At 47.0% G+C, this 13,507-nt stretch overlaps 1 protein-coding gene across 1 annotated transcript in view; it reads left to right on the top strand.

Moving 5' to 3' along the window:
• The first annotated feature begins 10,866 nt into the window (after positions 1 to 10,866).
• LOC147677835 (polycystin-1-like protein 2) overlaps positions 10,867 to 13,507 on the top strand; it is a 434,899-nt gene continuing 432,258 nt past the window's right edge. The window contains exon 1 of the mRNA XM_086945590.1: positions 10,867 to 11,081. The gene's annotated coding sequence lies outside the window, so the exon portion shown is untranslated. The remainder of the gene's footprint in view (positions 11,082 to 13,507) is intronic.

Raw genomic sequence — 13,507 nt, 5'->3', positions numbered from 1 at the left:
ATACTTAGTCGTGAGATTGGGCCTTTTAGGTTATTTGATATGTATATTGAAAGGCCACCTTTGGCATGGCCATAGCGGTTGTCCCTGAGTGCGGGTTTCCATAATTCAATATAGCCAATGACAGGAAATCCTTCTGTAGCCCAGGTTTCCTGTAGGGCTATTACGGCATGTTCGCATAGGAAAGAAAAAGTGTCAGGGTGCGTAATTTTCTGGTGGAGGCCGCTAATGTTCCAAGAACATATAAGAAAAATTGGATCAGCTTCTGGAATTGGAGCGGTTGTAGATGGAACTACTGGTGGAATTGGCATTGCTTGGGGTTTGTAGTTATCGGCAGAAAGCTCTACTTCAGAGGGTCAATCTGAGCTTTTGGTTGACAGGATTGCTGGAAGCCATTCCCAGCCTAGACTTGTGTCGACGTTGGAGACCACCGTTGGGGGAATATTATATAGTTCCTCGGATCCTGCCGCGTTTTTTAAGATCGAATACGGTCTGAGATAGGGCGCTGGTCTGGTAGTACCAGCATTTCGAGTAGGTGTCGGCTGGATTAGTAGGGAGGTGGGGTAACCTGGAGTGGAATATGGATACACTCTGATGCCCCAGTCCCGAAGGGTGGTCTTGTGGTTCAAAAAGACTCCTGCCCAGCTGGCCGACTTGAGTGACACTAGCGTTACCTCGGACGGTTGGGTGCCTCTTGGTGGGAGAAATTCGATAGATTCTATGTCCTCCGATGCCAGGCCTGCGAACCCTGGGATGCCTTCCACGAGTTTTATTATGTTAGATCTGTTGAGGATATCTTGTCGACCCCTTGATTTATATTCTGGTGCCAGTAGGATGTGAAAGAGTGAGGAATCATTTTTATTCTCTTCTTTGGGTATGCTTGGGGCCGACTTGTTGATTTTATTAGTAGACAGGCCTGCGTCTGTTTTCTGCACCTGTTGCATTGGACAATTAGGAACCTTCAATGAAGGATGACTGGTTTTGTGCACAGTTGTTTTTTGGATGTAAATTGTTTTTGTGAGATTCATTCTTGTTTTTACAGTGTCCAAGCGTGGAGGGGTTGTGACCGACATTGGGTTAGATTTTATTAAAGTAACTGTGGGCCCTATTGGGCTTGGCTCAACAGTTTTGGTCATTAGAATTTCCACAGCTATGCTTGATTCTTCGGTTGCTGCTCCCCTAGCTGGTTCGGTAAGATCTTGGATACCCCCCAAGGATGGTTGGGTGGCGCTTGCTGGTGAATCCCCTTTTAATTTGGGGGCACTGGGACTTGTTAAAGTTGGTGGGACATCCGTCTCACTTATGGCTTTCTTATCAATTGCCTTCGCAAAGAGGGGAAAGAAGTCCTGGTGTGCGGCATTTGCTTTGGCTCTTGTTTTGTTTCTATGTTTGCGCTGTCGTTTGCGCTCTCTCTTGCTGCATGGTGGCGGGGGGCTGACAATGCTTCTGATTTGGAGGGTACCAAGGCCACTGGGCTGGCCATTAACCTGGTCACAGGGTTATCCATGCAGGTTGTGTGTCCGGTGGAAGCCCCGGCGTTTTCACTCATCACTTCAGTTCGGTCAGAACCCGTTGTTGCTGGTTGGAGGTGTCCGCTTTTTGGCTGATCGTTTAGCTGGTTTGAGCTTGGTTCTGTGCCACCACTTGGCTTTAAGCCTTTATTAGTAATGGACCATGGGTTAGTAGAGGCTTGGTCCGTTACCGATGGTCTTTGCTGTTGCAGACCAGAATTTGTGGATGAGTTACCCCCCTTCAGCGACTTAACTTCCTTTATGACACTGGATAGAAAGTCTGGAAGCGAAGAAAGTGAGTCAATGATTGGGGAGCAACAGCAGACAGACTGTACGAGCTTGGTCGAGGCTTGTGCTCCTAATATTAAGTTGTTCAATTTGTCGAGTTTGTTATCTATCCCTGCCGTGAACAGGGCTAGAGTATTCAAAAGGTCGACCTGCACGTCCAGTTTGTCCGAATGATAATTTAGTGCATTAACTGTTTGTTGAAACGTTAGGAGGAGTTGTGGCCAGACTCCGGTTACTGTTAGGTCTTCTTTGTTAGAGTTAATATTTGGCGTATGATTGGGGGAGTTTTGGGTGTTTTTGAAAAAGAATGACAGATCCGCTAAGAGCTGGTTGTTCGGATCGGTTTTCTTGGCTGTTTCTCGAGGGGATGATATTTTTGCTGCTGGTGGTGAGAATACAGAGTGCTGAGGACTTGACACGACGTTGTCTATGCGCTGGGGACTTAGCGTGACCGGGAGCTGATTTAATGTGTTTATGACTTGGGGTGAATGGGACGTTTGGAGAGTGATATTGCGCACATGGGGATTTTGCACATGAATTTGTGCAAGAGTTGATTGGCAGTGGGGGACCATTGTAGGTTCATTTGACGGGGCGTGCTCTTGTTGAGAGGTAAGTGCAGGGGACTCTGATCTCGGTTTGTGATCTGAAAAGGAGCTTGGGTTAGGTTGCAGGTCCACCGGGGAGGACTGGAGCGGGCATACTCCTTGCTTGTCTGTTCCAGCGGATAAAAGTTGCTGTCCTAATTGCAACTGTGGTTGAAAAATGACTGCGGGGTTTTTAGGGCTTACATCCCCTGGCCAAGCCGAGATAGAATCGTTGAAAGTTGATCCAAAGATATACACTCCCGGGGGTTGGACAGACTTTTTGGATTTCATTGACCACTGTAATGGGGATAACAGTTGTGGAGGAGGCACGCTTATTTCGGCCGGTTGGTCCGGAGCATCAAGCCTTGCTGCGTCCTGGGGCTGGGACTGTGGATGCGTATCCAACGTGGGTGGTGTTTTCTTAAAGTAGGACAACAGGTTTGAGTGCTTCATGGTTTTTGGCATGTCCGAACTCTTGCCTTTCTGACTTGAGTGGCAGCAGCTGGTTGGGGAAGCTTTTACCGCTGTCACTATTTCCTCGGGACCACGGAGGGTTGAATGGCTACCCGGATGGGGTTTCTCTTTGGGTGCCGGTTGTTTTGTAATCCTCCGTTTGGGTGCCGCTGTGGTCCTTCTTACCTTCCCCGATCTCATTGCCTCAATTAAATGGAGGTAGGGTAAGCTACCAAGGCTGATAAGAGCCTAAAAGTAGTCCAAAATAGTCCAAAAATGGGGGTTGCTATAGCCTTAAGTCTCCGATAGCTATGCAATGGCTCTGCTGTTGAGGAGTTGGAAGGGATTTAATAGCCTTGGAGCTCTGGCGGGTCTGGTCAATGTGTTCAGTCTGAGGGTACTGCCAGTTCAACCGGTACAGATCTCTCCGTCTGGGTCCGCTATGCTTGGTAGTGCAGTATTCCTTTCCTTTTTGGTCCCTTCCTTTTTGTTCCTTTATGTTCTCCGCATCTGTTCTCCACTATCTCCCGTTTTGATTGATCTGATCTTCGGTGGCTGCCCAGCTAGAGGATGGGTAGCTATTTAAGTGGCACTGTGGCCCTTCACTGGGCGCGCTCAGGTGCTTTGTCTGCGCTTAGGGTACCTTTGGATGTGGCACCCCCACGCCCTTTGCTCCCTAACCAGCCCCTTCCGCCTAACCCACGGCCGCCCGCCAAGCCGCACACCTCAAGACTGGGCTCAAGACTGGGCTCGGAGTCTGAACACAGATGGGAAGTTGGTGTGTGTCAGGCCGACTCAGCTTGTTAGTGTCCTGAGCTTGCTGGGCTCGCAGCTTGGCTGGCTGTCACTGGGCAGGCTCGGGGGGGGGGGAAGGACGGCGTGGGGAGCAGCCCCAGAGCTGAAAAGGACGGCCAGATACCTCACACGGCCGACAGCCAGGCCAGTAGGCGAGGTTGCGCGGGAAAACCGACACAGGGCGCCGCAGGGGAAGCTTGCTCGCCGGGCGGCCTTCTGGAGTAAATCAGGAGCAACACAAGAGAGACCTGGGAGGTACCTGGGTGGCTGTACAGGATGTACAGGGTTGGGGATCTCTCAGCAGCAGGCAGCAGTGGCTCTATGCGATGTGCGTGCGGTTCAGGGCAGAGGGGGAGGGCTTGTATCGCGTTTGTTAGCGTTTGTGATACTGCCGGTTATCCAGCCCAGCCCTACCACAGCAGTGGCGGGGCGCCTCTCCACACCCTTACTCCCTCCCACACGCAATTAGCCGACTTACCGGCACACCACCGCCGCTCTGCTGGAGCCCCCGATCCGGACCTCAATCGGCTCCCGGGTCCCGGCTCCCTGCTCCCTGACCGCACAGCTCGCAGCAGCCCAGCTGCACGGCCTCAGCCAGTCTCCGCCCACCTCACACTCACTACACCTGCCCGTCGGCACGTCCGGGTAACAGCCGCACCTTCCGTCAGTAGGGCGCGGCCTCGGTACAATTCTGCGCACTGCAAACTCCGGTTTACGGGGTTCTCTCGATAGGGCAGCCACGGCCAACTGTGCCCCTTTCGGTTCCAATTATCACCTGTATATTTTGACCTTTCTTGCAAAATCCTTCAACATCAGCTGAGAAAGCACTGCTTTCACTAGATGTTTGCAGGTGCATAACGTTTTATATGAACCGAACCACAGACTTAGGAAATTGTGCCCAGCTCTTTGTCACTTTTGCTTGCATGCCAATATTTTCAAACTTTGAAGTGGCAGATTGTGAAAGAAAAATCAGTGGAATGTATTTTCCAGACTGGTTTATATTGAAGTAGGGGAAATTGTGGGAGGAGACACCTAAAATAAAGCCATTTTGGCTTAATAAATCTGGAGTCTCCAATCTGATTTTGGTCTATTGGCATGTGTGCTTTTGGTTGCCTGGGCAGAAGCCCCCCTCTGTCCAAAGAGAGCTTTGTCCCTGGCGGTCAACCTGCATCACTTTCTGCCACAAGAAAACATCGCTCCCACTTAAGTGTAAGGTGGCAGCACACTCTATCAGAAGCATCTCAGTAGCAGCGTTGCCCTATGCAGGAGTGCCTCTTTCAGATTTCTGCAGTTGGGCCACAGGGAGAAAGAGGGACGCATTCACCTATTCCCTTCGACTCAACTAGCGGTGAGGGCTTCGAAGCGTGCGCCCTGGTGTACAATACTGGCCAACAGTCTTGTTGGCAGGAATTATCGCACTAGTCAGAAAGGATGCTGCGTTGGACGTGAACGCACCGAATCTAAGATAGACCCTCAATAAGTGGATGAATAGATATATTACGGAGTCTTTAAAGAGTATGGAAATTGGAGTCCTGATGATGTCCAATGTGGACGAAACGCGTTGGCTGGATTGTTCATTGTAATGGCTTCTAGATGCAATAATTGGAAGATTCTGAAATAAAACACAAATTGGTTGTTTACTAAAGACTACCTATGGACTTTTCTTGAAGGATACGAACATTGAAGCAATTAGCTTGTGAACATTATGAATAAGCGCTCCGTTCTGTATAGGTGGTTTTACACAATCATCTGGCACTACTACCTATACCTGAAGATGGCAATGGACTTTTTTGAGGACCAAGCAGTCTTAGGCAACAGCTTTCATAAAAAATGAGCTTGCTTGCCCTTTTTTTTTTACATGATTTGGATAATGCTTGCTACCCAAATTTAAGCATGTGAATTCATGAAAGATCCTCTGATGAAGAAGAAATTAGTTACTTACCTGAACTTCCAGGGCTCCAGTTTTTTTTATACATTTCTTTAATTTGCATATGATTACCGTCCCCAATCAAATGCTCACTACCCAGTTCACTTTATCCTTCACACTTACGGTATGAAATCTGAGATGTGGTGACCACTACAGGAGTAAAGAGCTCAGCTCATCAACCTTATTGGCTGACGCTTGGGCTCTTTTGAATTATGTGGATGTGCTCCTAAATGTACACTGTTGTTAGGCCTTTTGTCATTTTAACGCTGTCATTTTAAAAGTACTATGAATGCCAAGCTTGACAACCAGGAAGATTCAAGCCTGTAAATCTGTGAAACAAACCCACAATGGAGAACTGAAGTTAAAGCTAAGTATCTCTTTTGAGCTTTCCTTATCTCCTTTCCTGTAACCTTCCATAATATTTGGCATTTACAGATATTGCCATGCAGTTCCTTATTGATTAAATGTTAACGTTTGATATTATACTGCTGCTTTGTCACAGTGATTGGAAATAATATTGTACACTGGTAAATTTAAAACAACTGAGAACTTCTGTGGGGCCTCTGGCTCTAAGAATAGCATAATAAGCAATTAATGATGGTGAGGAATGCTGTAAGACAGGGGTGCCCAATGTAGGTCCAAGAAGCAGGATCCATGCATGATTTTGATGACCCCATATAATATAAATTGACCTACACTGAAAATAAATGGAAGTAATTGATGTAGTCTGTTATGATCCTGAAAATATGACTTGGAGCTTGCGAATCTGGGCCCAGTTCGGACACTCCTGCTATAAGATATCTGACTGCTAACGTATGGATTTAGAACCATGACTGTTGGTGCTCTGAGTATTGGCAATGGTAGAACAGGACTTACAGTGAGGGATAATGTAAGAAATCTGGTTGTCTGTAATGGTGCAAACATGTAGAGTGCAGATGTGCTGATTATGTTGAACGCATTAAGAGCACTGGTGTGGGTAAGTGTGGTGAGAATGCCATGAATAATATAACAATGCAACTGAGTTACATGTCAAGAGCTTGTGTACTTTTCATGCGAACGAGATGAGATCGTATAACACTTCCTCTAACTTCTATTCACAGATTTCTCGAACCTGATTAATACCCTGGAAAGCCTGAATATTTACAGTACGCTAAAAGTAAGCATTGCTTTGGTCACTTGTATTCATTATGGATTGTGGGCAACATGAGGTGGGCACAGTAGCAATAAAATTCAGGACACACCACAGCTTTTCAGAAGAAAAGCTGAAAACTGAACAGGGAGGTTCATCCTTCAAACGTCAGTTGTGAAACTAATTTTTATAGTCTTCCCACTCCATTGCAGGTGAGAAGGACTGTATAGTGCAACACTGCAAACCAGAGAAGGGGGAGGCAAAGAGATCTCCTCTTCAAAGAAGGCAGTAGAGTAGCATTCCCACTCTAATTGGAATTCAGCACAGGCCTCCCTATTCCCCTTGATGAGAAGGCAGACAAGGAGACACAATTTACTCGCAGAGGTGCAATATACCAAGGCAATCACAAAAACAGAACAGAGGTAAAGACCCTTGCCATAATCAGGTAAGCACAGGTTCCCCTCTACCCACCCCAATATTCACCATTGGGATGGATTGGTAGCCTCCTATTTTTCCATTGGATCCCCACATTCTGGGGCCTATTAGGATAGCAGATTTTCCGCATCCTCTGGATTGGCGGAAGCCACCGCCGGCCCGGAGGATGGGGAAAATCCGCTGCGGACCCACCAAAGACCCACCGCCACATTAGGATGGCTGGTGGGTCCTGGTTTCAGTCCGCTGCTTTTTCGCCGTGGTTGGCTTACAACCGCGGCGGAAAAGCTCTAATATGGTGGCGGTGTCTCTCAGACACCGCCAGCCATATTAGGATGGGTTTCAAAACATGCTTTTCCGCTGCGGGTTTTCCGCCGTGGAAACGCATGTGTAACTTCACTGCAGGGGCCCGTTGCGGGGCCCCTAGGTGAAGGGGGGGGTGCACATGGGGGGTACCTATGGTACCCCCCGCATTTGTATGCAGTAATCGGCAGGCACCGCACGGTGCATGCCACTTTCTGCATACAAATGCAATGTATGCATTTTTAACATTGCGGCGGGTGCAGCTTGAAGCCGCACCCGCCGCAATGTTAAATATAGAGGATGTGACCGCCATGGTGGCGGTCACATCCTAATTGCACAGGAGGGAACTCCGCAGGCCATGCGGAGGTTCCCTCCTACTCTGGGGTCGCGGACGGACGCAAGTCCGTCCGCGATCCTAAAGGGCTCCTCTGTGTGTAGGAAAGACCTTAAGACCCCCCTATACTTTTTAAGACATGGCTGCAACACACTTACCTTGAGGACTAGGACGCCTCATGGTATCTCTTGTGATTAAGGCATGTCTGTATCCAATACCTTTGTAAAATCTAACAATACCTGATTTACAAAGTTACCTACCGATATGCCCTCACCTTTAAATTTGGTATATGACAGCTTCCTTTTAGTATCAGAAAGGATTTATCACAGCCATTGTTGAGGAGAAAGATACAGTATTTTATTGTTGAGTTATCAAATAAATGTCTCTGATTCTAGACTTAAAGCTTTAGTTACCTATGTAGTATGCTACCTGACTATTCTCCTGATATGCACTTACTGCATTGTCTCTGCATCCACTGAGATCTATTTCTGATTCTCCGTGTACTTTGAAATGACTGTGACTCTTCAGTTTATAAAATCAAACTTTGGATGTTGCCTGGCTTCTTACCATTTTACGGGTTGTATTACTGGATTTCTAATCATGCCCTTTTGTGTATTTTACTTATTTAAATAAATACAAAAATCTGTAAAGATGTAATTTTTTTTTTTTTAGAAGTTTACTATAGCGCTGTCAAGAACCAAAGGTATCAGAACGCTTTACAGTAGAGCATAGTATATCATTAACAGAAACAAGACAAGTGAGTGATATACAATAAACGAGTTACATAGTATAGAGCGGCATAATTGTCATGTAGAGCTTCTTTGGTTTCAAGGTTCTTAGGGGTCACATAGCTCTATGGTTGCTGTCTGTCCCTTGTTGTCCACAACCAAGGGAACGGGTAAGGAATAGGGATTTGAGTTGACTTTTGAATTCCATAAAGGAGGGTATGGTTCTGATGTGCGGAGGGATGGAATTCTAAATTTTGGGGGCATTTCCAGTGAAAGAGCAGTCCACTGTTCTTTTCCTTCTAGTTTTAGGTGGGATGAGTAGGAGGGAGTTAGAGCTTCTCAGATTTCTGGCTTGACCTGCCTTTTTGCGTTTTTTTGCCAGGTATTCGGGTTTGCCTGTATGGAGGGCGTTGTGGGTTAGGCAGGCCGTTCTGAAGTTACTTCACATTTCTATTGGAAGCCATTTGAGTTCTTTAAGTGCAGGGGAGATATGATCAGATTTTTTGATGCCGGTGATCATTCTGAGTTCGACCAATGGAAGTGGAATGGATTACGAGATAAAAATGCAGGGTAATGAAAAAATAAAAGAAAATATGACGATCATGATATAACGACTTACCAGAGAAGTTCACCAAAGAAAGGGGCATGGGAAAAGGAATACAACTGTAAATTAAAAGGTACATGTAAAATGTAAACAAACAGTAACTTGGGGGATGTTATAAAAGGAATGTGAGGAAGGGCGAGGATAATTTTTTTAAGCCTACGGCCTCTCTTCAGATGTGTCTCCTTCACCTGATGTTGACTTATAGCATCACTTGACAAAGAGTAGAAACCTCAAAGTATAGCAGATAAGAGAAATCTATCACTGGCTGTTGTAAATTGGGCATCCATCATCAAATGCTTTTCTGACAATGTTTGGGACTGTGTGATACATGCATAGCATTCCTATCTAGTTTATGGAAATCTTGAGTCACGTATTGCACGTTCGCTCATAGAGATCGAACTCCACTCACCAGTACAGACCCGTACATCATTACGTTACTCAGCAGGGAATGTAGTGGGGTGAGCTCAGGACCCATACAACCACTCACACTCAAGAATGGTTTCACGTATGTTTCTATGCCTCCTAGGCTGCATACTTTCCCTATTAATATTTTGTTGCTATTGAACGCTTCCTTAAGTTTAATTGTCATTGCACACATTACTGTGGGTTTACTACTAGCCCTTAACTCCATGGCTGCTAAGGCAATTCCCCTCCTGTGCTGGGAATTGCTATTTTTCTTTATTTTATGACGAGCTGGGCTCGTCATCAGTGTACGAGGAGGCTACACCATGACGAGCCCAGCTCGTCATCAGCTTGGAAGGGGTTAAAAGCTCTGAACATTCTGGAATTCAGCTCTTACTGAGGACTGTTTCTCACTGCAATTATGCAAAAATAATCTATTGATATTCACTTTATTTAGAACTTGGTGCTCGACATCAATGATATGATGCAGGATGAGGAGGAGAGGAGTTTACAGGATCTGGTAAGGACACTACACTATGTTTATTCCATATAAAGAGGTTTCACTGTGGCCAAACTTTAGGAGCAAAAAGATCGGGGGGAGGTAAAGGAATGCTGTAGAGTGGGAAAAAAGCATCACTGATGGGACAGACCTTACAGTGTGGCAAGTCTCTATAACAATGAGTGTGTGGGTACAGTTAAGGCCAAAGGCTACCGGGGGTTGTGGGGGAGGGGGGCATGGCCTGATGCTGTAGGACTGAGATATACTCGTGGCTCCTTTCGAGGCAGCTCCACATCCGACTACTTTCTACATTTGAACTACCCCCCCCCCCCCCCCCCGGCCCCCCTTACCCACTGAGCACTAAATCCTATAGTAGGAGAGGCCGACGCTGGGAAGCAGAGTCAAGCAAAGCTGAGACTGGCTAACAAACAGGCGAGGAAAGACTGGAGCGAGGAGTCAGGCGGTCAACTAAATGGCAGCCAGGTGTGTTTATATGAATATTTTTTATATGAATATTTTTTTCTTTTCATATAGTTTTGTGTTTTCGTTAAATAGCGCCAACTGGACTTAAAGGTATTAGCGCGCTTTACATGAGCACGAGCTCAGATTTATTTTTCAGGGCTTGGGGAGAATGATTATAATAAGCAGGGTTTGAAATAGAAAAACAGAAGTGCAGGCCTCCTATGCTGCTGGCAACAGTAGCAGGTGATCGGCCAAGCTCGGGGAACCACGGAAACTGAAGTGGAAACTCACTTGTCCTGTGTGTGAACGGCGCAGCCTCCTACATCGAGCCTCCGCGGTGACGCAGCTGAGGCGAAAGAGCTGCTCGTGAGGAGGGCCCTTCTCGAGTGAAACGGTGACGCCCACCTCGGTGGACGTCACAGAAGAAGTGACGTCTCTCACCTACGGCGTACATTCGAGGCCTTGGGCCTTTGGAGGTCTCTGAGCAGTACAGTACGGCGCCTAGAATCACCAACTGGTATGGGTGCAAATTCAGGACGGCGAGCGTAAAAAAGTCGCGACAAAGGGCCGAAATTCAGGACAAAAATGTAGGACACAAGGTCAAAATTCAGGACAAAACTTCGGGGGAAAAAGGTACGTTTTTACAGACACATCAGAGGAAGTTGCGCAGTACTATAAATATATAAAGGGGCCTATGGTGAGCCAGCATCATTCATTGGCCTGTTAAATTGTAAATTGTCAATTTACACTTTGATTCAGCCCACCACAGCATACAGCAAGGGTCTATAGGTCAATCCCCTTTATCATTGCGCCCATCAGTGTGAGCGATGGCACAAAGTCACAGCCACTGTTCATATTTGCCTGAAAATAGTTAATTTCTCTTAAACTGCAAAGTAGGTTAAAAGTGTACTTTTTAAATTCTATTTTTTTAATTAATTTGAAATAGGGCTAGTTATATTGTATTCACCTCTTTTTAATGTTCATGGTCTGTGTGTCTCCGAAAGCTTAAGCATTCCTGCCGTGGTGCCCTAGGCTGATGCAGGCACAGACACACCACCACATGCTGTAACTGCACATGGCCCATTGTCATTCTGTATGAGAGAATCGGCACAGACAGAATGACAATGGGGCTAATTGACAAGTCTGGGAAGAGCTTTGGAAGCCTCTTCACTTGAAAGAAATGGGAGCTGGTCCCCACAGTGACTGCTGTAAAAATCCTGAAGTTTCTCAAAGGGGGCATCCCAGATTCCCACACACCCCAGAATTATGGACAAAAGGCGTTCGTAAAAAGAATTATAATGGACAAAGGAGTAGACACCGAAATAACGGACCGCCTATGAAATTTACGGACGATTGGTCACCCTGGCGCCGGCGCCGCCCCTGGCCAGGATGTTTAATCTGAGGATCGACCAGGGCAGTGGTAACCCAATGGGGCCAGAGAGCACATGCAACATAGGAAAGAAGGACTGCAGTGGCCACAGTGAGTCTGACTTTGGCCAAGTACTTCACTGCAGGGACATGAGGTGCTTAGAACAGAGAGCGCATGGCTATTTCCCTAGGACTCTGAATGCCTCCCCCCACTCCTCGTTGTCTAGTGGGCCCAGGTGTTCCGACCATCCTCAATTGGGTGAGGGGGTCTGGTGAATTGTTTATATTTGTTTTTATTAAAGAGACTGCTTTAGTGGGCATAGGGTTAAGAAGCAAATAGGTCTTCCATAGGGGAATAGTCCAGCAGTTGTTCCCCCTCGGGTAAGTGGCTGTGTAGTGCATACTGTAGTTTCAGATAGAATATTTCCTCATGGGTTAGGTCATATTCCAATTGTAATTCTCAAAAGGTTAGTAGTGGGCCCCCTCTCCAGACGTCCCCCAGCTTATCTGTGCCAATTAAGTGCCACTGCACGTGGCTACGCAGCTTCTTCACTTCTCCCAAACTGTCACTATCCCATAATGGGGTTTCTACTGTAAGCTTGTTGTTCCATCCCAGGTGGCGGTTGGCAGCTTTCCATGCCTGTAGTACTGCTTGAGTGTGGAATGGAAGCGTACCTTTCTTTGGCGCCCACCATAGAGGAGTGAAAGGTACCCCCTTACCCATTGCCCAATAATCCACCCTGTAGGCCGGGTTGTCCCTCCCACCAAACACCCAGTCATTCACCACTACCAATAGGGCCGTCCACTAATAAGCTCGGAGGTCCGGTACCGCCAAACTCCTATCAAAGACTCTCCGCAGTAGTTTTACAAGCGATATGCGCGCTGTTCCCCGTCCCACAGCAGTGCCCACAAAGTTGTGTTGACTTTATGTCCCGGGGTGACCGGGGGCTGGAGGACAGGGATAGTTTCTTCTACTTTAGGCGAGACCCTAGGGGACTGTTCAAACGAAGTAGAGCCAGAGAACTTAAATAAACTTTTCAAGGAAGGCTTTATTTGAGTATAGGTCTTTCTCCGCCTGCTGGTAATGCGTTCTCTGGCGAACGCTGCTGGATCATAAGCCGGGGTACGGGGAGGATCCAGGGTGCCTCGGTCTCCCGTCACACTTTATTAAAGTAAACATCAGGGAACTTGTACGGGGTGTTTTGGCGCACATAGAGCATGTGTGGGAGGGCCATCATTTTCAAAAGAGTGGCTCTTTCCATTAGGAAAATGGGTAGCATGCGCCAGTGGGGGGGCGCCTGCTTGGAGGCATTCTATTTGGGGGAGCAAATTGTGATGCAGGAAGTCTTTCTCACCTTTACATATATTTGCACCCACAGGTAACTGAATCCCTCCTTCACTACCTAGACTGGACAGCGGATAGGCAGGTCCAAATCTCCCATAGAGAGCAGGTAAATTAGTGACTTTTACCAGTTGATCTGGTAGGTCCGACTAGGTCCCAAAGAGGTCAAAGATGTCGAGAATTCTAAGTATTGAGGAACGGGGCCTAGTCACATTGAGCCGAATATCGTCTGCCTTTAGAGCCATTTTTTACTCCCATTATCCTCCTCTCATAATTACCCTGATCAAGGGGTCCCCTTGTATCCAAGTTGCCAGGGGCTCCAGGGCCGGGGTGAATATCATAGGCGACA

Source organism: Lissotriton vulgaris, chromosome 12 (assembly GCF_964263255.1).
Source record: "Lissotriton vulgaris chromosome 12, aLisVul1.2, whole genome shotgun sequence".
NCBI lineage: Eukaryota > Metazoa > Chordata > Amphibia > Caudata > Salamandridae > Lissotriton > Lissotriton vulgaris.
This window is presented reverse-complemented; position numbering and strand designations above follow the sequence as displayed.